At 43.5% G+C, this 20,227-nt stretch overlaps 1 protein-coding gene, 1 long non-coding RNA gene and 1 pseudogene across 9 annotated transcripts in view; all 3 read right to left on the reverse strand.

Moving 5' to 3' along the window:
* Positions 1–20,227, reverse strand: part of adgrb1a (adhesion G protein-coupled receptor B1a) — a 219,380-nt gene that overhangs the window by 111,379 nt on the left and 87,774 nt on the right. The gene's annotated exons all lie outside the window — the stretch shown is intronic.
* Positions 7,935–11,591, reverse strand: LOC142380523 (uncharacterized; annotated as a pseudogene).
* On the reverse strand, positions 11,989–12,407 carry LOC142379615 (uncharacterized). The gene is made up of 3 exons (XR_012769786.1): positions 12,384–12,407; positions 12,161–12,222; positions 11,989–12,069 (listed from the first exon to the last, which is right to left on the reverse strand). It is a non-coding gene; the product is annotated as an uncharacterized LOC142379615 (long non-coding RNA).

Raw genomic sequence — 20,227 nt, forward strand, 5'->3', positions numbered from 1 at the left:
GTGATGTGTCGGTCGCAAACGATCCGGCTCTAAGAGCCGGCTCTTTGAAGTGAACTACAGGAACCGGCTCCACAATGGGAGCCGTTTTGGGATCCTATTTGGGAGCCGTTTTTTTTCTTTCAGTATCTCGCTGTCTCTCCGCCTCCCTGTCGTTGCGCTTGTGCTCTGCAAGTGCCACAGAGCTGACAGTTGTTTTTCCCACGTTGTTTTTTTTGTCCTTCGGACCGGTGCCTCGCTGTCTCTCCCCTCTCCCTCCCCCTCACTCTCCCTCTCCTTGCGCGTTTTGCTCTGCTTCTGCCAGTGCTAGACGGTTTGGGAGCCGAAAGAACCGGCTCTCCACAGTAAGAAGAGCCATTAGAGCCGCATCTCGAAAAAGAGTCGAAAATCCCATCACTAATTCACATGCTGGCTTCTACAGACAAAGAGCCCAGAGAGCTCCAGTTAGCATGTGGGCTAAATATCCTGATCCTGATAAATAGATATACTGATCATAGCCGCCATCTTGTGCTCTTACATCACATCACATGATCACGGCTGCCATTTTGTCTCATGGTCTCTCCCTCTTCTCCTTGACCAGGGGTCAGCAGCCTTAAACACTCAAAGAGCCATTTGGACCCTTTGTCTACCTTTATGGTATGTATAAAAAAAAAAATCAATGAACTGCTACAGAGAAAATAACATTTTTCTTTTCTATGCAACAAAAACATTTTGGGTTGAAGGTTACTTTCAAATGAAGTACTCCATGTCTTTTTGAGTCCTCCTCGTATTTATGAAATAAAAAGCCCAACTTAAATGATCCACCTGCAGAAAATCCATCTGGATATTTTTCTGCAAAGGCTGTGTAATTATTCTGGAAATGTCTTGCAATATTTGATTTTTTGTTGTTTGCCATTTTCTCCCCACATATTAAGCAGACTGGTAAACCAGCCTCGTCAGCAGTGAAAGCAAATCAATCTGTCCACATAGCATTAAACGTTGTGTTTTCTTCAGAAACTTTGCTTTTATTGGATTTATCCATGGTTGGCCCACCGGGGGTTGAAAAGCTCAATAAATCGCAACCACATCGCTGGGTGTGAAACATATTTTGAGCAACAAAAAATTAAAACACGTTTTATTTTAAGTTTCAAAATCACCATCATTTGCAAATTTAGAATGACATTAAAATCATAGAATCCTCATTATTTATTTTCCAAAGCCGCAGGGAGCCCCCGGAGCCGCTGACCCGTCCCATGCACATGTCCACACACAGACTAATGCTCCGTCTTTGATTGCATGTTTATTTTGTACATAGATTAGACAATAGTATATATTGATGAAATTACCAGTGATTTCATCACTGTGCCAACTTTGATCAATTCTATTGTACTATTTTAAAGGGGAAATTGTTTTGTGGTCATTGTGTGTGCTTCACTGTGAGAACTGCTGGTTGCGAATGTCATTGCTCGCATTCTCAGCCTTCACATATGCTCTGTGTCATATCTGTCCCACACTGACACCAATAAACCAGAGCATCTGAACGGAGCGGAGCGAGTTTTTATTAAATGGGCTGTGTTCGAAACCGCATATTTCTCCTACTACTCCTACTACTCATACTAACTTTAACTTTTTTAAGTTCCCGGATGTATACTAGATTCGCTGAAATGTTGGGTATGCATCATGAGGTTACTACTCATACTCAAACTACCCAAGATGCAACGTAACGTGACGTCGCCGATCGTCATTTCCTGTCAAAACGGCAGTTTCAAGCTAGCTACAACGGGGGTAGGTTCACTTCCTGTTTTCAAAACAAAAGCACCAATTGTATCATAATGGCTTTCCCTTTGACAAAAGACAACGGGTATTTTATTTTGTGAAAATAACAGGAAGTGTGTTACTCACTGCGGCTAGCTTTAGTAGCGCCGAATTCGTGGGAACAAAATTGTAAATAGCCGGTATTTTGTCAGGTTTTCAACATGTTGGGGATCTAAACGACTACTTTCTCACCTGAAAATGTTTCAAATGTTGCTCAAGTTATATATTTACAGAGTTTATAGCCTGTGACGAAATCAGCTTCAGGCCGGCTGATTTCGGTTCGGGCAGGAGCGAAATGCATTGTGGGTAAACGCTCTGCATACTGTCTGATCAATGAGTATGCCGTTTGCAAGTATGTAGTATGTAGTAGGCGGTTTAGAACACAGCCATGGCCCGTGCCGCTCCGGTGTCTCTCCGGTGCCGCTCACACCATGACTCTGGGGCAAGCACATCCTGGGGGCGCATGCGTACGTGCTGACCCTCGGTAGTGGCGTGTGTCGAGTTTGTCATTGTTTGTCTATCTTTTGTAGTAAGTTTGTTAGTGGAAAACAAGTGATAATACGGTGAAGTAAACATGTTGGACAGTATGCTGATCAAGATCGCGATAATGAGTTGGATCCTAACAATTATATGGGACTCTGTAAGCGCACACGGAAGAGAAACTCCACTTCACTGTCAGGTGCCCAACTTTCGCTACACTCGGGATGATCTACTGAATCTCCGATATTCCTCTGATGACCTACCAAAACTCCTCTTCAGCCCTCCTGGAATATTTCTCCATGGATGGAGTAATAAGAAGAAAAAGAAAAGAGGATCAAGAGGCGGGATTCGTAACAGGATCAAACGGAGGGGAAGTCGCTTCCCTCTCCCGACAGTAACTCTTTCCAATGTGCGCTCACTTCAGAACAAAATGAATGAACTTTCTGTTCTCATAAAGTTTGACAGGGACTTCAAACAGTCAAACCTGATATGTCTAACTGAGACATGGCTGAACGATGACATTAACAACATAAACTTGGAGGGATATTCCTTAGTTCGCTATGATCGGGACGCAACACAGACAGGAAAGCGCATTGGAGGAGGGCTGTGTATGTTCATAAACTCCAGCTGGGCAACTAACATCACGGTACGTGACACTAAATGCACTCCTCACTATGAACTAATGACTGTTTCATTCAGACCACACTATTTGCCACGAGAATTTGGCCAGATAACAGTCATCCTGGTGTATGTGCCTGGTCCAGATTTCAAACTCGCTGCAGACAGCATAGCTGCCAGCTACAACAAAGCGCTGCGCCTCTCAGGTGACGACCCTGTTTTTCTGTTAGGTGATTTTAATAAATGCGACGTCTCCCTACACTTGCCGAACTTGGAACAATATATCACATGCACGACAAGACTGAGCAAAATACTCGATAAATGTTATGGGAATGTGGAAGGTGCTTACGTTTCCCGGTCCCGCCCCCCTCTGGGGCTGTCAGATCATAACGTCATTCACCTCCTTCCAAAGTATCGTCAATCACTGAAGAGGACTAAACCCACTGTAATTCGCTGCCAGGCCTGGACTGATAGCTCAGTGGACATGCTGAGAGGTTGTTTTGAGACAACAGAGTGGGAACTGTTTTTTAATGACTGTGAGAACAATAATGAACTATTAATTGACACCATAACCAGTTATATTAATTTTTGTGTGCACTCAGTAATTGGAACAAAGGAAATTAAAATATTTTCCAATAACAAACCGTGGGTCAGTAAAGAACTGAAACACCATCTAAATCTGAAGAAAATAGCCTTCATGGAGGGTAACCTAGAGGAAACAAAGGAACTGACCAAGGAGGTCAGGCGGCTAATAAAAAAGGCCCAATTTAACTACAAAGATAAGGTTGAAGAAAAATTAAGGACTGGTAATGCCAGAGATGCATGGAGAGGGCTGAACAAAATGATGGGCAGGGAGCAAAGACACATCTCTCAATGTGACGAGGACCCTGTCCAGCTCGCAAACAACCTAAACACTTTTTACTCCAGGTTTGACATCCATGATTTTCAAAAAGAGTGTGATGATGTATGTGCTGGTCTAACTCCTGACCCAATGACTATTCACGAGCACGCAGTAACCTCCATATTCCAGAGGCTTAACCCTCATAAAGCCCCAGGCCCAGACGGACTCAAGGGGAGGGTGTTAAAGGAATGTGCCGTCCAACTAGGTCCAACCATCACAAAGGTATTCCAGCTGTTCTTGAACAGCAACTTTTACCCTAAAGTCTGGAAGACAGCAACCATCATTCCTGTACCAAAAACTCCCCACGCCAAAACCAATAATGACTTCAGACCCATTGCCCTCACACCCATCCTCAGCAAATGCATGGAGCGTCTAATTCGCAACGATCTGACCCGCCAGGTAGCAGGTCAATTAGACCCTATGCAATTTGCATACCGAACCAACAGAGGGGTGGAGGATGCCACACTCACTCTCCTAAATAATATATATGTTCACTTGGAAAAACCAAAGACTCACGCCCGTGTTCTTTTTATGGATTTCTCCTCAGCCTTCAACACTGTGCAACCACACCTCCTCCTACAGCGCCTTTGTGACATGAAAGTCAGTTCTGGCCTAGTCCTCCTTATCAGGGACTTCCTGAGAAACCGGCCCCAGCGTGTGTGCATCAACAACTGCCTCTCTGACTCTCTAGTCCTCAACACTGGTGTTCCTCAAGGATGTGTGCTATCACCCCTGCTCTTTTCCATATACACAAATGAGTTGCAATGCAACAGCAATGACCTCTCCCTCATCAAGTATGCAGATGATATGGCCCTAATTGCCTGCCTAGGGGACACAGACAGCTCCCCCTACCTGCAGTACATCAACACCCTATCTGCATGGTTTGACAGCAGCTTCCTGGATCTTAACATCTCCAAGACCAAGGAGATGTGGCTGGGAAGCAGCAAGAAGGGAGGCAATAAAGACACTGGGCAAACCTTCAGGCCAATCAGCATGAAGGGTCAAGAGGTAGAGCAGGTGTCACAGTTCAAATACCTTGGGACAGTCATAGATAGTCAGCTACAATTTCAAGACCATGTAGACTACACATTCAAGAAAGGAAGACAGCGCCTGGCTCTTCTGAGGAAACTCAGGGGCCTCAACACCAGTCAGCGCACCATGTCAATGGTCTACAAATCCCTGACCGAGAGTGTGCTGACATTTAACATCGTGTCATGGTATGGGCACCTCTCTGTCAAACAAAAAAATAAACTGGCACAGATTGTCAACCAGGCTGGAAAGATCATTGGACACAAACAACTACAACTTTCACATCTATACACACAGGCCCTAACAAAGAAGGCATTTCAAGTCTATCAGGACCCCACTCACCCTCTGAACTGTGCTCTCCAGCTGTTACCATCTGGACGAAGACTAAAAGTCCCAATGACAAGGAAGAATGGTTACAAGCGGTCATTTGTTCCATCAGCTGTGGCCATTCTCAATGAAGATCTACCTCTAAAGTAACATAGTGTAGATAAGCTCTAAGTGCACCTTAAACAGTCTTTCAGCAGTAGTATGGTAACTTTTATATGGTTTTAATATTTGAGTGAAATGGACAGAGTAATGTGTCTTTATTCTATAGTTTTTATCTTATTCTTACCCGTATCTATTTATTTATTATGTTGAGTGTGATATGTGTTTGTCTTTGTGTGTTTTTATGCCATTACCAAAGAGAAATTTCCATTTCATGTAAGTTTAATGGACAATAAAGAACTCTAACTCTAACTCTAACACATATCCACCCAGAATTCACCTGTGCCTTCAACAATGAACAAAACTGTTAGCCTACACTTCAAAAATAGTTTGTTGCATCACGCAACAAACCCGCTACACGTACGCCACGCAGTGTGTCCCCGGAAGAATCGCGCCTTCTTTAAAATTTGAGCGAGCGTGCAACGATTTCACCAGAGCGGAATCCGTTTTTTCTGTGAGCGGCACTGAGCTTTGAGCGGTGGAGCTGGGGGAGCGAACACCTATGTCAGAGATACTCATTGCGCGGCTCCTCAAGCTTTAATTGGCGGCTCGCACTCACATAGTAGCTTATAACAATATGGTAACAATAACAATACATTTTTTCAAATAACACACAGCGAATACTGCACAGTGTTAAGTATTTTTATTGAGTTTGCGTTTTTGTAGTATTAAGTATTTTTATTAAGTATTAATTAAGGCTTAATGGTGTTTCCTAAAGGGGGCACTGTTAAACCTGGCAAAGCAGCCCGCTGAAATCACCGTCACACTTGACCACAGAGCACGCTAGCTCCTTTAGCCAGCGCGCGATGCAGGCACAATGGATCGGTTTTTAATTAAAAAAGGGCAAAAACCAGCACAAAAACCATGCTCATCCTGAATGTCTCACTATGATTACAACAACAAACTACAAATACAACCTGAAGAAAGTCAAGCCAGCTTCCACTCATCCCAGTATTGAGGTAAATGTGGTCTTAACTGAAAATGTATTGGCTGTGTTGTTTCTTTTTTTGGGGGATGTTTTATATGTAGAAATGCATATTTGCAAAAGGGGGCTTTAGTATGTTGTGGTAAAAGTGGCTCTTCCCTTGATTTTGCTCTGCCAATGTGGCTCTTGTGAAAAAAATAGTGAGTATCACTGACCTATGTGAACGAGGAGCGGAACTTCTCCACTCACATGCTCTGGAATAAACCAACATATTTTGAAACTGATACTGGGTTTTAGTTATTAGATTCTGACTGGTCAGTGGCGCCTCGTCGGTGATAACTTTCATGAATAACTTCACTGAATATTAATAACTGTCCTTGGACACTTAATCATTTTTGCTAATAACTAATCCAGCTCCTGCTTAATACTCAACAAGGGTCAGAAAAAAAATCATGGCTTTACCCAAAAACAAAAACCTTTGACAACCTTACCTCCTGACACAGATGGTCATTAAATAAACCCATGATCCCGTTGGACACATTTATCTGAAATCCGCTTCCTGTTCAAAGACAATGCTTAGATTTTGTACCCATCCCAACCAGGTGGAAAAGATTAGAAATTCATACAAAGTCAAAGCCAGGGCTGTCTGCTGAGCAATGACACAACAAGTTGGAGTAAACTTGAAGTAGAAACTAAGATACAGATGAAGGAGGCAACACAAACTGGGGGAAAACATCAGACAGGAAGGGAAGATGGGTGTCTTCGTCATGGGTTCCAAAAGGGTCAGATCATGCTACTCCAGGTTAAAACACTATATCCTAATAAAACAGAATCAATCATGAACCCAAAAGTCTCCAGAAGTGAATCACTGAAGCAGTGGCAAAGCCAAGTGTGAAGCAGAAAAAGTGAATAATTTTTTAAAGAAAACAAGAGAATTCTTCAGGTGACTTGTGTCAAAGTCCGCAGAGCTTCAGAAAGCCGTCTTTGTTTGCATTCGTGAAGTCATGTTCATCATCAGAAATGTATGTTATTACCGTGACAACAAGCGGTTACCATCAGTAAGAACGTTGCCACGGGAACTCGTGAGAGCAGATGTCATTTTGATAGTTGGCAGAGAAAACAGAGTGAATCAACATTTGTGCTCATCCATCTGTCTGTCTTGTCTGCTCATTTCTGCTTTTCTTAACATCAAGAAGTCTAATTGGACAACTAGGTCGAGGTCAAGGTCCCGTTTATTTAACAATAAAATCCAAATGTAAATTTCACAGAGACAATTTAAGCAAAAGATATTTGCACACGACTCACAAAGACAACTTTAGTCTCACCAAGGTCCGAAAGACCAGAATCCACAATAATGGACCTAAATGGTGCATCTACTTCCTCAGATTTCACCACCTCCACCTTCATTTTGTCTCAAATGAGATTACATTGTTTTCCAACAGCTTCAGTAGAAATAATTTGATTAGAGATGAACTTTTGTTTTCATTTCATTTCAAATCTCCTGGCTGAAATCATGCTGAACACAAAGCTGTGAACAAGGCATCCTGCAGCCCCTTCTCTTAGGGGAACTAAAGTAAGGCTGATTCACCAGAGTAACCTCAGCTTCTCTCCTCAATCCTTTCAGGCTTTATTGTGAACAAATATGCTTCTGAATACAGAAAAAAATTTGCTTCCACTTGGAGCAAAGGACAGAATCTCCTTCTGTCAAATGAAGGCTTTGGCAAGGCGGAGGAAGAAGAGGAGGTGGGTCCACTTAAAGATTAGATTCAGTCTGCGGGGAAAAAGATGGAGAATATGAACTTTCTTTTTCCTGCTCGATCATCATTGTTAGGGAGAAGGGAGAAAAAATGGGAGGAGAGTGATACACTGTTGTCTTCCTCAGTCTGCAAGGACATTTAATTATGTTCTCAATTCAGACGGGGTCTTTTGTCCCAGCATCACTGGTAGCAGGGGGGGCAGCAGAGCCCAATTCTCCTCAGTAAGCCTTAAACCCGTCCTCTCACCTTCACCTCCCAGAATCCCAGCTTTACTCTGACATTCAGTGTTCTTCAAAACACACATTCCTTTTCAGCTGCTCAGTGTGTTGATATGTGTGGCTACACGGTTCACTGGCTGCATGCATGGGCTCCATCTTTTTATTTTTTTTCCTGAGATGAACTTCCTAAAAGTCACCTTCATCTTCTATTTGGAGTGAAAGGATGACTGGATGGCCATCTCCTCTTACGGCTCCAGGTTCTGCACCTTTGATCAATAGCTGCCACTTACCCCCCCCACGCGCACGCACGCACGCACGCACGCACGCACACACGCACGCACACAGGGCTCTTACTGGTAGGGTTACTGCAGATTTATTGATTGTGTGTATAAGGGTCTGTGATGGGACCAAATAATGGGTGAAATATGATGTTGACAGCTGCTGTGAAAACAAGCAGGCGGCTGGGGAGGGAGGAGACGAGGCTCAGGGAAATGTTAAGAAAGACAGAGACAAGAGGACAGGAGAAAATAATCACGAAAACATGAAGCGCAGGCAGAAATGGCTGACTGGTTCACACAAAGCCGCGCGGCTGAATGAAGGATAAGGCGAGTGCTGACACCCAGAGGACAGAAGCAGTCAACTGCACAGTGGAGATAACAGACGGTGAAAGGAGAGAGCGCGGGGGGGGAGGGGGAGGTGGAGTAAGATGAAGGGAGACAGGAACAGAGAGAAGGAAAATGTGAGGGCAGATAAGAAAAGAGGGGGAAATGAAAAGGGGCTTGGGAGGGGGGAGTCGGCTTAAGTCAAACTGCAGAGAATATTAGAATCCTACATCAGTGATAATGCTCATGTGTGAGTGTCCTCACAAAAGCTTCCTTATTTTTAATGACGGCGTATTTTCCAATTGAAAGCGTGTATCTGAATTCATCAGGCTGATACTCTTCACTGTAATGAGAAATTACCATTAGTGGTTTATGATAATGCAATAACACCTCCAGGAAACAATTAACGTACAAATATCAATGTATACATTAAACAGTGTTCTGAAGTACATGTTGATCTTTTTTGTTTACAGCATGGAACTGCTGGAAATATTCAGCATTCAGTCGCATAACAGAAGAGATTGTGTTTAGTCACTGTGTGGTTTTCTGTCTGTCTGCAGGATCCTGGAAAACCTCCAGAGGTGCCGTTGTTTTTATGGGCTGCACGGTGATGTGGGGGTCAGCCATGTTGTCTCAAAGCAAGGAGCTTTCTGCTCTGAACCTCAGCCGTGGTCTCTATGATTCTGTTTCTGCATTTAGCAGACACTTTTATTCAAAGCGACTTACAAATGAAAAATAGAACATTACAGCTAACATCAAAGCTAACAATAAGCTACATAGAAGGAAAACACTAGTCAGACTCTGTCAGAGGTGACAGTGTAGAGATAGAGGGAAGTACAGAAAGATTAAGTGCAGTAGAGGGGGTAGGGAAGTACAGGGTAGGAGATGCTCTCTGAAGAGCTGGGTCTGAAAGAGTTTCTTGAAGATATTCAGGGACGCCCCTGTTCTGGTAGCGCTCGGTAGGTCATTCCACCATCGTGGAACGACAAATGAAAAGAGTCTGGATTGTCTTAAGTGTGGTGTAGGCACTGCTAGACGACAATACTGTGACGACCAGAGTGAACGAGTTGTGACATAAGCCTTTGCGAGAGCATTCAAGTAGATGGGAGCCGTTCCATTAAGGACTCTGTAGGCTAACATCAGTGACTCGAATTTGATGCGGGCGGCTAAAGGTAGCCAGTGGAGCTCAATGAACAGAGGGGTGACGTGTGCTCTTTTAGGCTGACCGAAGACCAGACGTGCCACCACGTTCTGGACCATCTGCAGAGGTTTCACAGCACAGGCTGGGGGAGCAGTTAGGAGAGCGTTGCAGTAGTCAAGGCAGGAGATGACCATAGCCTGCACCAGGAGCTGGGTGGCGTGTTGGGTTAGGTACGGCCTGATCTTTCTTATGTTTGGCAATGCAAAGCAGCATGATCGAGCAACGGAGGTAACATGATCTTTAAAGGTTAGTTGGTCATCAATCATGACATCCAAGTTTCTATCTATCTTTGATGGAGCAAGAGATAGGGATTCAGTTTGGATGCAGATGCTGTGGTGTGTGGTTGGTTTGGCTGGTAAGACAAGCAGTTTTAAAGAGGTTAAGTTGGAGGTGATGACATATCCATTTTAATATGTCAGAGAGACAGTCTGAGATTCGTGCTGAGACCATGTGGTCGTCAGATGGGAATGACAGATAGAGCCGGGTGTCGTCAGCATAACATTGGTATGAGAAGCCATGTGATTGGATGATCTGGCCCAGTGAGGTGGTGTATATGGCAAAGAGAAGAGGTCCCAGTACTGAGCCTTGGGGGACCCCTGTGGGGAGGTGGGGCGCTGCAGAAGTGGGACCAAGCCAGGATACTTTGAATGACCGACCAGTGAGGTATGATTTCAACCAGGAGTGTGCTCTCCCTGTGATGCCCATGCTAGAGAGTACGGACAGAAGGATACAATGGTTGACTGTGTCAAATGCAGCCGATAGGTCGAGCAGGATACACTGCATGAAAAGTGGGATTTTCGTCCCTGTAAACGCCCGAAAATCTCCCTAATTTTCAGCAGTTAACGACAATTTACAGGCTGCGAACGTGGCGTTTGTCGGTGCCACAAATTGTCGGGAACGAACCATGCTCACGGCTCTAATTAGCATATGAATGCAGAAACCGCGCGCTTGGCGCTGAATGTCCTTACTCAGGATTGGATGAAACCACTACTTTTCAAACAAGTAAAATCACTCGTGATTGGTTGGCAGAGCTACCAGTAGGCAGGCTCAAATGTAAACCCCAATAATAAATTATATTTATTATTATAATATATATATTTATTATATTATTATTATATATTTATTATTTCATTTATATGCTATTATGCTGTATATCATTGTTCTCTTATGTAGGCTACTACACGACATGATTGAATTTATTGAGGCAAGGAACATTTACCAGAAACACGTTTAAGCAAAGAAAGAGCTTTATTTAAAAAAAAAAACACACACACACACACACAGGAGATCTGCCCACACAACATGTATAGGTAGCTGACAAAGAGTAAAAAAAAAGAGTACCCAAAATCCTGGCTACAACTGTGTGAACTGCTGCTCTGCAGCCTCGGAGCAGTAGGTGGCGTTCTGTGCGAGGGCTGGCCGTGTTGCAGACGCCTATGGTGGGTCGCTCTGTACTTCGGAGTCCATTCCAATCGCGACTGCAACATAGTACAGAGTTCGGAGAGGTCCTGGCTACGGAAGGAGGGAGAACGAACTATCCATCCAGACACCCCGCCAACAGTGCCGTCTTCCTCGTCGGACATCAGGTCGACTGTAGCGGACTTCCAGAGTTCCTCCTCGGCCGCTTCTAGCACACTGTCTCGCGTCCAACAGCTGTAAAAAACAAATAAATAAAGGCAATCAGCACTGTGCTATGCACTGCGTATGGACACAACACATCTATCAATGCATCTGAAAAATAGTCAACAAAAAAGTCTTACCCTCTTTTTCTCGACCTACTCCGAGCTGAAATCTTCGCAGCTTCCGCCTGCTCTGAAAGTCCTGGCTGGTTATATGGGAAACTCAGGCGTATGCTTTCAAAGGACGTCTTACAGGCCGCTGGAAAAAAAATTAAATGAGGGTGGTATTAATGAAAATCAAACGTAAGTCACGGTAACATCAAGCAAGGAAGGAGAACCAGTAAAAAAAAAAGAAGTTACTTACACACAATTTCGTCATTATCAGCATCGTGTAAATCTGGACAAAAAAGAGGTGACGGCCTCGTTGTGAGGAGAGTTTAGCCTGTGAAAACAAATTATACAGTTAAGATCGGTATCTATTAACGTGTCCATTTCCTTATACAGAAGAATGAAAGCGTATTATTTCAAGTTACCCTTGCTCCGGATCGCAGCGCCTAGTATTGGTCTCCGAGTTGTGAACTCGGCGTACGGCTTCCTGTAAATTACAAGACAAAAAATACACTTTAATAAAGAAACTTACACTGCTTCTGTTGTTCTTTTGCAAGGCTACTAGGCTACTTTTAGCTTGGGCTACCAACAAAGGCGTGGTTTTATAGTACGTTTAGCTTAGCTAGCAGTCATCAAACATATTCTTACCGCAATCTTAGGATTGTGCACCCCCGTCTTCTTTTCTTGGAGTTAGCCTCTGGACAGCAACCTGGAGTTAACGGCACTGAACTGCTCGTTCATGCCAGTAGCAACCCGACTCAACCGACGAGACAGTCCGCTGATGGCAGCCAACAGTTTCTTGTGGTCGGTCTGCGGACTGGCTGGAAGTTGGTCGCGTTCAACCAGAGGAGTTGAGGCGGGAGAGCTAAATGCGAGACGCCGTCCAGCCATTGTAGCAAAAATCCTTACTAGCGTGTAGACAAGGCAGCAAAACCACAGGAACTGGAGATGATAGGTCTGAGAGCTAGCTAGGTACGATAATGTTTGTGTATATGCTAGTCGTGCAAGTAGCCGTGGCCATGACCTCTCACGTGATGAGGAGTAGAAGGCTCGTCCAGTGTTGCCAAAAAAAAATCACAAGAAGTTGCTATTGGCTCTCTGAAAAGTCGCTAGAAGTCGCTAGATTGCGTCATGACGTCATAAGTGACGTAACCACGCCCATATTATATATTTTCGCTCCTACCCGAGCAGAAATCAGCCGCCCTGAAGCTGATTTCAGCTCTAAACTCTGTAAACTTTAGCAACATTTGAAACTTTCCAGGCCAGAAAGTAGTCGTTTAGATCCCCAACGTGTTAAAAACCTGCCAAAATACCGGCTATTTACAATTTTGTTCCGACGAATTCGGCGCTACTAAAGCTAGCCGCAGTGAGCAACGCACTTCCGGTTATTTTGACAAAATAAAATACCCGTTGCCTTTTATCATAGGGAAAGCCATTACGATAAAAAGGTGCTTTTGTTTTGAAAACAGGAAGTGAACCTACCCTCGTTGTAGCTAGCTTGAAACTGCCGTTTTGACAGGAAATGGTATGCCGGGTTGCCGCCGTCCTGCAGTGCTTCTGTCTCGGCTTGTATGGTGTCGCGGGGCAACTGATTTGTCACTCACAAAACAAGTTAAATTGTCGCTAGATTTAGCCAGATTGAGCCCGAAAGTCGCTAAGTCGCTAGATTTTTTTTTTTGTCGCCAGAGATGGCCAAAAGTCGCTAAATCTAGCGACAAAGTTGCTAAATTGGCAACACTGGGCTCGTCGGGCTCCTCCAATCACATGCGAGGTTATTGCTATTCGGAAGGACTCGCGAGACAAGCTCGCCCTGGCTCGCGTCTATGATACAAAAAAGGTGTGCCTGTGAAACTGTTGTTTGTTGAAAGATGGAAGTCCCAAGACGGAAGGAAAGACCTCGGCGCTTCTGTGAACATTGCAACTATGAACTCTCTCATAGTATTATGACCACAGAAGGCGCTATTTCAAAAATGGAGTTTGGGAGAGAAAATCCAAAAGCATTCATTAATATTGTGGATGTTAATACATCCACTGTGACTTTAAGTGAGACCAAAGAAAAGGTCACTGTAGTCATGCCACTATGCACAGTGGTTGAGCTCTAGGATGACAGGGACAACAAGAAAGCAGACATTCCCAGCTGCACTCCCCCTCCAGGCAATTGCATTCCCACCCATAGCGTCTTATTCTTACGTGTAGCCTTGATTCTATTCTTACTGTTCTGTATTTTTTATTCTTTTTTATGTTATTGTTGAGTGTTGTACTTTGAGAGCAAAGATTAACCAGAGTCAAATTCCTTGTTTGTTTACGCCAACCTGGCCAAAAAAGCTAATTCTGATTCTGATTTTGTGTATCTTTTTTTACATAACATTTGCCATTGCTAATGACATACACAGTAGTTAATCTAGCATACTTTCATTAAATAAATCAATTCAAGCTAAAATGTAAGAGTCTATAATTAGGCTATACTTAGCCTGATCTATTTGTACCAGAGATTTTACCTTTTAGAAAAATCTCACCTGGGATATAACTCCCCCTGCAACCCTGATTTGCATTTGTATAGCCTCCCCTAGAATTAGGAGCAGGGGGGTCATAGGGGGATGACTGCCAAACCAGGCCCACGTCAATTTCCGGCAATTCACGGCAGTTTTCTGCATTGCCTGCAAATTGCCGTAAACAGCCGTAAACCTGAAATTTCACGACAATCTACAGTGCCGCATACTGACGAAAATCCCACTTTTCATGCAGTGATAAGCACTGATGATTTAGCTGTCGCTCTGGCTTCTTTTAAGCTTCTCTCTATGCAGACTTTGCGTGTTCTCGTCAAGTACTCCTCCCTCTATCCAAAAACACGCACGTTAAGTCGACTGGCGATTCTGCATATGATTATATGTTTGAATATTTTGTCTCTGGGATCGACTGGCGACCAGTCCAGGATGTACCTCCTCGGCTCTCGCCCATGTCTTTTTTTTATTTTATTTCTATTCTGGTCACATGATTACACATTCATTACGTTTCTAATAATAAAACCAAATATCCCCGTTTCCGACAGGAGGAATGTATAATTTATATTCTGTATTCAATAAAAAAATGAATAGAAAATAAATAGAGACCTAAACACAATTGCATGCCATGGATCAATCTCTACCTGTAGAGCATGAAGCTTAACCCGCAGGAGAACCTGCCGCGGAGAACCCAGCACCCAATCAGCTCCCCTGCCGGGGCATTTGTGACATTCAGCAGTCGCCCACATAACACACCTGCATTGCGCCTCCGGGTGCAACCTGTAGCTGTTAGATTGACTATACTTGACAATGATAAACCAGCACAAACATTTAGATTTAGATTGAGGCTCCAAAATCTTTATGGATGATACACCAAAGGCAAAAAAGCAAATGGCAGGAGATGGAGCAGTGGTATAAATCTGCTGTGATGCAGTCCAATGTATTAATCCTTTCAGTTCTCCTAAATACTCTGACCTGTCTGCTCTGCTTCAGGCCACCAGCTCCATTAGTTCCAGCTGGAAATCCGGTTTTGAAAAAGGTGGAAAAATAAGGTTAAAAAAAGCTTCAGACGGATGTAGTTTCTGAGGAAATATTCCTCTCCAGAAAGAAGGAACATGTCAGCCAGTGCAACATGTTTACATGACTGTAAACGGAAAAGAAAATGCATGAAAACATGTCATTTTTATGGAATGGTAGGAAAATGAGTAAAAGCTGTGGATATCCTGATTTTAGAACCACAGCATCATCTAAAACAAACACCATTCAAGAAAGCTGACATTGTCTGTGCAGTGAATTCAGCTATACTTATGTTCAATTAAATTGAATTCAAATTTATTTATTTGGCGCCAATTTACTACAAATGTCATCTCAAGGCATTTAAAGTCTAATCCAATTTTGAAATCAAATTAAAGGGATAGTTCGCCGGGAAGCTGTATGACATCCCATATTAGCAATATTATTTATGAACATTTTCCAGAGATGGGGACTCAAGTCACTGTGACTTGGACTCAAGTAGACTCGAGTCGCTGTTTTGATGACTTGTGACTTTTTTTTGCTTCTCAAAACAATATGCGTTCAACAGAATAATACATTTGCATCACAAAATCGTTCTCCAGGAAAAAGTCAGACCTCACAATCGCTTTGCCCTATTTTCTTTCTCTTCGTATCACTGCGTGCTGCCGCCTGCCGACAGCCGCGCCTGTTACGGTGTTTGCTGCTCGGAAGCAGGGGACTGCTCAGTCTGCACAGCCCGCAGTTTGTTTTGAGAAGCAAGACGCTTTATTTTTGTGGCCCCAGCCAACTAGCCGGACTACTTTCGTCAACTCCAAAACGAGGCTGGAACTCTGCTCACAGGACGCAGCAGGGGGTAAGAAAATGTTCATAAATGATGTTGCTGATATGGGATGTCATACAGCTTCATGTCAAAAGAGGTGAACTATCCCTTTAAGTCAAATTCATGAACAACCAAATGAATCCAGGTCATAAAAAGTTGAGGAGCTATGAAAACAAACAGACTGCATCAAATCTTCCTTCTGAGCCAGTGCAAGGGGACAGTGGAACAGGAAGAAAGCCACAGCAGAACCAGAACCAGAACCAGAACCAGGAAGGGCAGCCATCTGCCCCGGCCGGTTGGGGTTACATGTACAAGGATCTCCCACAGAGAAAGCTGGACATGGCAGGTCTTAAATGTTTTGGGTCAGTTAGTCATTAACTCGATTGCACACTGGACAGGGATGGTGGTGCAGTTAAAAGGCTCAGTCGAGCTGCAAACATATCTCTATTCAAGTGTGCACGTAACCATGCTCAATGTGACTGAATGGAAACCTTCATAATCGCTATAGAAAAGGATGCTTGAAGCTGGAGAATGATCAGATGAATCAGAATCTCCAGAGCTTTATGTTAGCTTTCACCTCACTGTTTAGTTGCCTGGCTATGACTTTACTCCTCTGGTTCCTTCACACTGCTCTTTGAGAGTCATTTTCAGACGCACCAGGAAGAAATAGATTTTTTTTTTTTTAAAGACACTGCATTACCTCTGAGCAGCAAACATAATGCAGGCACAGTTAGAGTGAACACAGTGAGAACAGACGAGCTTTTAACTGCCCAACACATCCATCAAGGTGTTTCTTTCTTTACTAGTTTGACTTATCGATCGTGAAGAGCACAGTTCCAAGAACAACAAACACCAACAATGAAAATTAGACTGGAACAAAGCAGATTACCCTTAAGAGAGGTGCCGTGTCCTACAAATCCAAATCAAATCCCATGATCCAGATCCTACCAATTAGTTAGAATGCTCCACAGAATGCTTATGGAGCAATTCTTTATTCGTATCAATAAAATAAAGCTTGAAAGCAGCATTAAGAACGTCATGGCATAATATATATTTCTCCACTGAAATTTGAAATGTAAGTGGATTAACCGTTCCTTCTGGCAGGATGAGGCACCGTACATTGTTGGTCTTACACACTGTCCTCCTTCCTTTTCTCCAGATTACAAACACAGTGACAATCAAAGCTGACACATAAAAGTCCCGCTCAGATCTGCTAACAATGATGGCTGCTCATCCTGTGAAAGCAGCGGCTCTCACACACCGTTAGATCCACGTCTGCTAATAGCTGCGTTCAGACATGATGGGACGCTTGTGTTAAGAAGCTTATCGCTCACATTAGCATCTGATGGATACCACTGGAGAACAGAGATGAGCTGGAAATAAGAACAGAAAGGAGAAATAATAGAGTTCTGATTCAAAGTGAACCAACATCCAGGGGGATGCCACAAAGTCTAAAGTGGAGCCATGTTTGGAAGAAGCTTACAGAAGTTACATTCTTCCTGTTTAGGAACATATCTATTTACTAAATCTGCTCCCTTGCTTTTTGTCACGTTTTGCTTTAATAATTTTATAATTATAATGAATTAAACTTTTATGCCACATCAGATTGTTAAGAATCTTCTCTGGGGATGCACACCAAGCCCACACACACATACACACGCACACACACACACACACTCTCTCTCTCACTCACACACACACACACACACACATACACACACACACACACACACACACAGCAGCAGTGTTGTGTCCTCCCGGTGTGGAAGGTCAGTGTCTCCCCAGCACTCTGAGACCAAAACAAAATGACTGTCTGGAGCATATTAATGATAAAATCTTAAAAAATTCAGACTTCCCTCTGAGTTTCGAACATTTCCAGCCACTCCCACACATTCTGATTGCTTTTGTGCCCTCTCCTGTCTTCTCGACGTGTTAAACATGTTTGCAACAGAGAAACTTGACAGGATGTGAGACTGTCCCAGCTTTCCTTTGGTGCTGTAAAGGCCTACATTCATTTCCTTACACACACAGTTAAACACCACAGCCCGTGTCCCACCATGACCTGCACTTTATCATGCGACCGCCGGCTCCACCAGCGATGCTAAACACCCCCCCACTCTCTCAGGATCTCAGCTGAATCTCAGTCCCAGTGTGGTTCCAACATTTTTATCCTATGCAGGCCAGGAGCCAGACAGCCATGTACATTTGCTCACGCTCACCCATAGCCAGCTTAAAAGGAATCCCATATACTCCATGCAGGCGCACGGAGACAAGCAAACTCAACACAGTCCTTGCTGGGGGCTTACACTGTTTACTACTGTACCTCCATGCTAGGCAATAAAAGACGGAAAGTGGAAACTTGTGCCGTGCCAGCTGGACATGTCCCACAATCCCTGTGTCCCTGACCAAAGCTGGAGCGTGGAGATGAGACTGTTAATGGTACATATATATATATTACTAGGGCTGGGCAACGATTAAAATGTTTAATCTAATTAATCGCATGATTTCCCTGATTAATCACGATTAATCGCATTTGTACGCAAAATCCAAAAATGAATCCAAAAGTAGCGTATAGCTTTTAGCATTTAGTTTTATTTTAAATGTGCTGCCATATGAATGAAAGTGCCATAACATTTGTTGTGCAAACACACTTTTAACATCAGCATCTTTCTGTAGTTTTTATGTAGAAGCCTCGCTCCACTGTCTGTTTCCTTGAATGACTTGCTGCTATCAGTTGTGTGTTTTGCCTTGAAGTGATATTTTAGACTGGAACTACTACGCTGAGAAGACAATTCAACTTGGCAGTGTTTACAGATGACTTTGGTTCTGTCGACTCCGCCGTCTGGAAGAACTTTAACATGAAAATGGCCGAGTAAAAGTTCCGTACCCTTCTCCATGTTTGGTGGATCCGCCGATTACTTTCTTTTCCTGTTCCACAGCAGACAGCAGCAGACTTTTACAAAATAAAAGCCTGTGAGCAACAGACTTTTACAGAATAAAAGCCTGTGAGCAACAGACTTTAACAAAATAAAAGCCTGTGAGCAACAGATTTTAACAAAATAAAAGCCTGTGAGCAACAGACTTTTACAAAATAAAAGCCTGTGAGCGACAGACTTTTACAATAATAAAAGCCTGTGAGCGACAGACTTTTACTATAATAAAAGCCTGTTATTTTACAATAAAAAATAAATAATAAAACCTGCGTTAATGCTTGATAAAATATTTATCGGCGTTAAATAATTAATAACGCGATAATAACGAGCTAACTCGCCCAGCCCTATATATTACAGAAACATTTGAAGAGAATGATGTCAGTTCATGTGAAATGATTGAATGCTTTCTCTAACAGACTACGTTTTCCTGTGCAGGGGACATGACTGCACAGCATGATGAATGTTGATGCAGCCATGTTTCTCCTGATCACATGGGAGCTTTGAAGAAGCAGAATGTTGCTACGGGTTGTTCAGAGGTTCATCTACTCAGGCTGACTCATACGTGACTCACACTATTCACATATAAGAGCGACATGTTGAACTGCCAGCAAAGCAATTAATCGTGTGTCATCAGTCACGACATTTAAAAGAAATGGCAATCTCTGTTGAAGCTTGTGAAGCCGCTCCCAAAGCTATCAGCTGTGCATCTCTTTGCATGCGAGCAGATCCGAATCAGCGTCCATCTGCACCATCCCTTTAACCCCATCAGCAGAGGAACACAAAGCACCCCACCCTCACCCTACTCATCTCCACCACTCCCTGCCCAAACCCATCGTCTTTGAATAACTGCCTGTCACATGGTCACTCCGGTTTCAGGTGCGGGTCAGCCAACCAGACATTTCAATTCCAAAGATGGATGCCACACTTTAGAGGGAAAAAGATAAGAAAAGGCTCAAGAGGACTTTCTCTACAATAATCAGATACTTTTCTTCCCTTTATCCCGGTGACTGACAGCCCACTGGAATAACCCCCCCCCCTTTCAACACACATCCATCCTTACTGGAGTGGCTGTTGATGAAGCCGGCGCACTCAGACCTTGATGAGGAGTGTGGCAGTTCAACATGTTTTGGGTTGAACTGGAAGCCAATGCTGGGATTCAGCCCTGTTGCTCAGTTTATTTCCACAATAGTTAAAGAGCTGCTGAGAAATCCTTCCAGGTGCCTT

The sequence above is a fragment of the Odontesthes bonariensis genome, chromosome 5, assembly GCF_027942865.1.
Source record: "Odontesthes bonariensis isolate fOdoBon6 chromosome 5, fOdoBon6.hap1, whole genome shotgun sequence".
In the NCBI taxonomy this organism is placed as follows: domain Eukaryota; kingdom Metazoa; phylum Chordata; class Actinopteri; order Atheriniformes; family Atherinopsidae; genus Odontesthes; species Odontesthes bonariensis.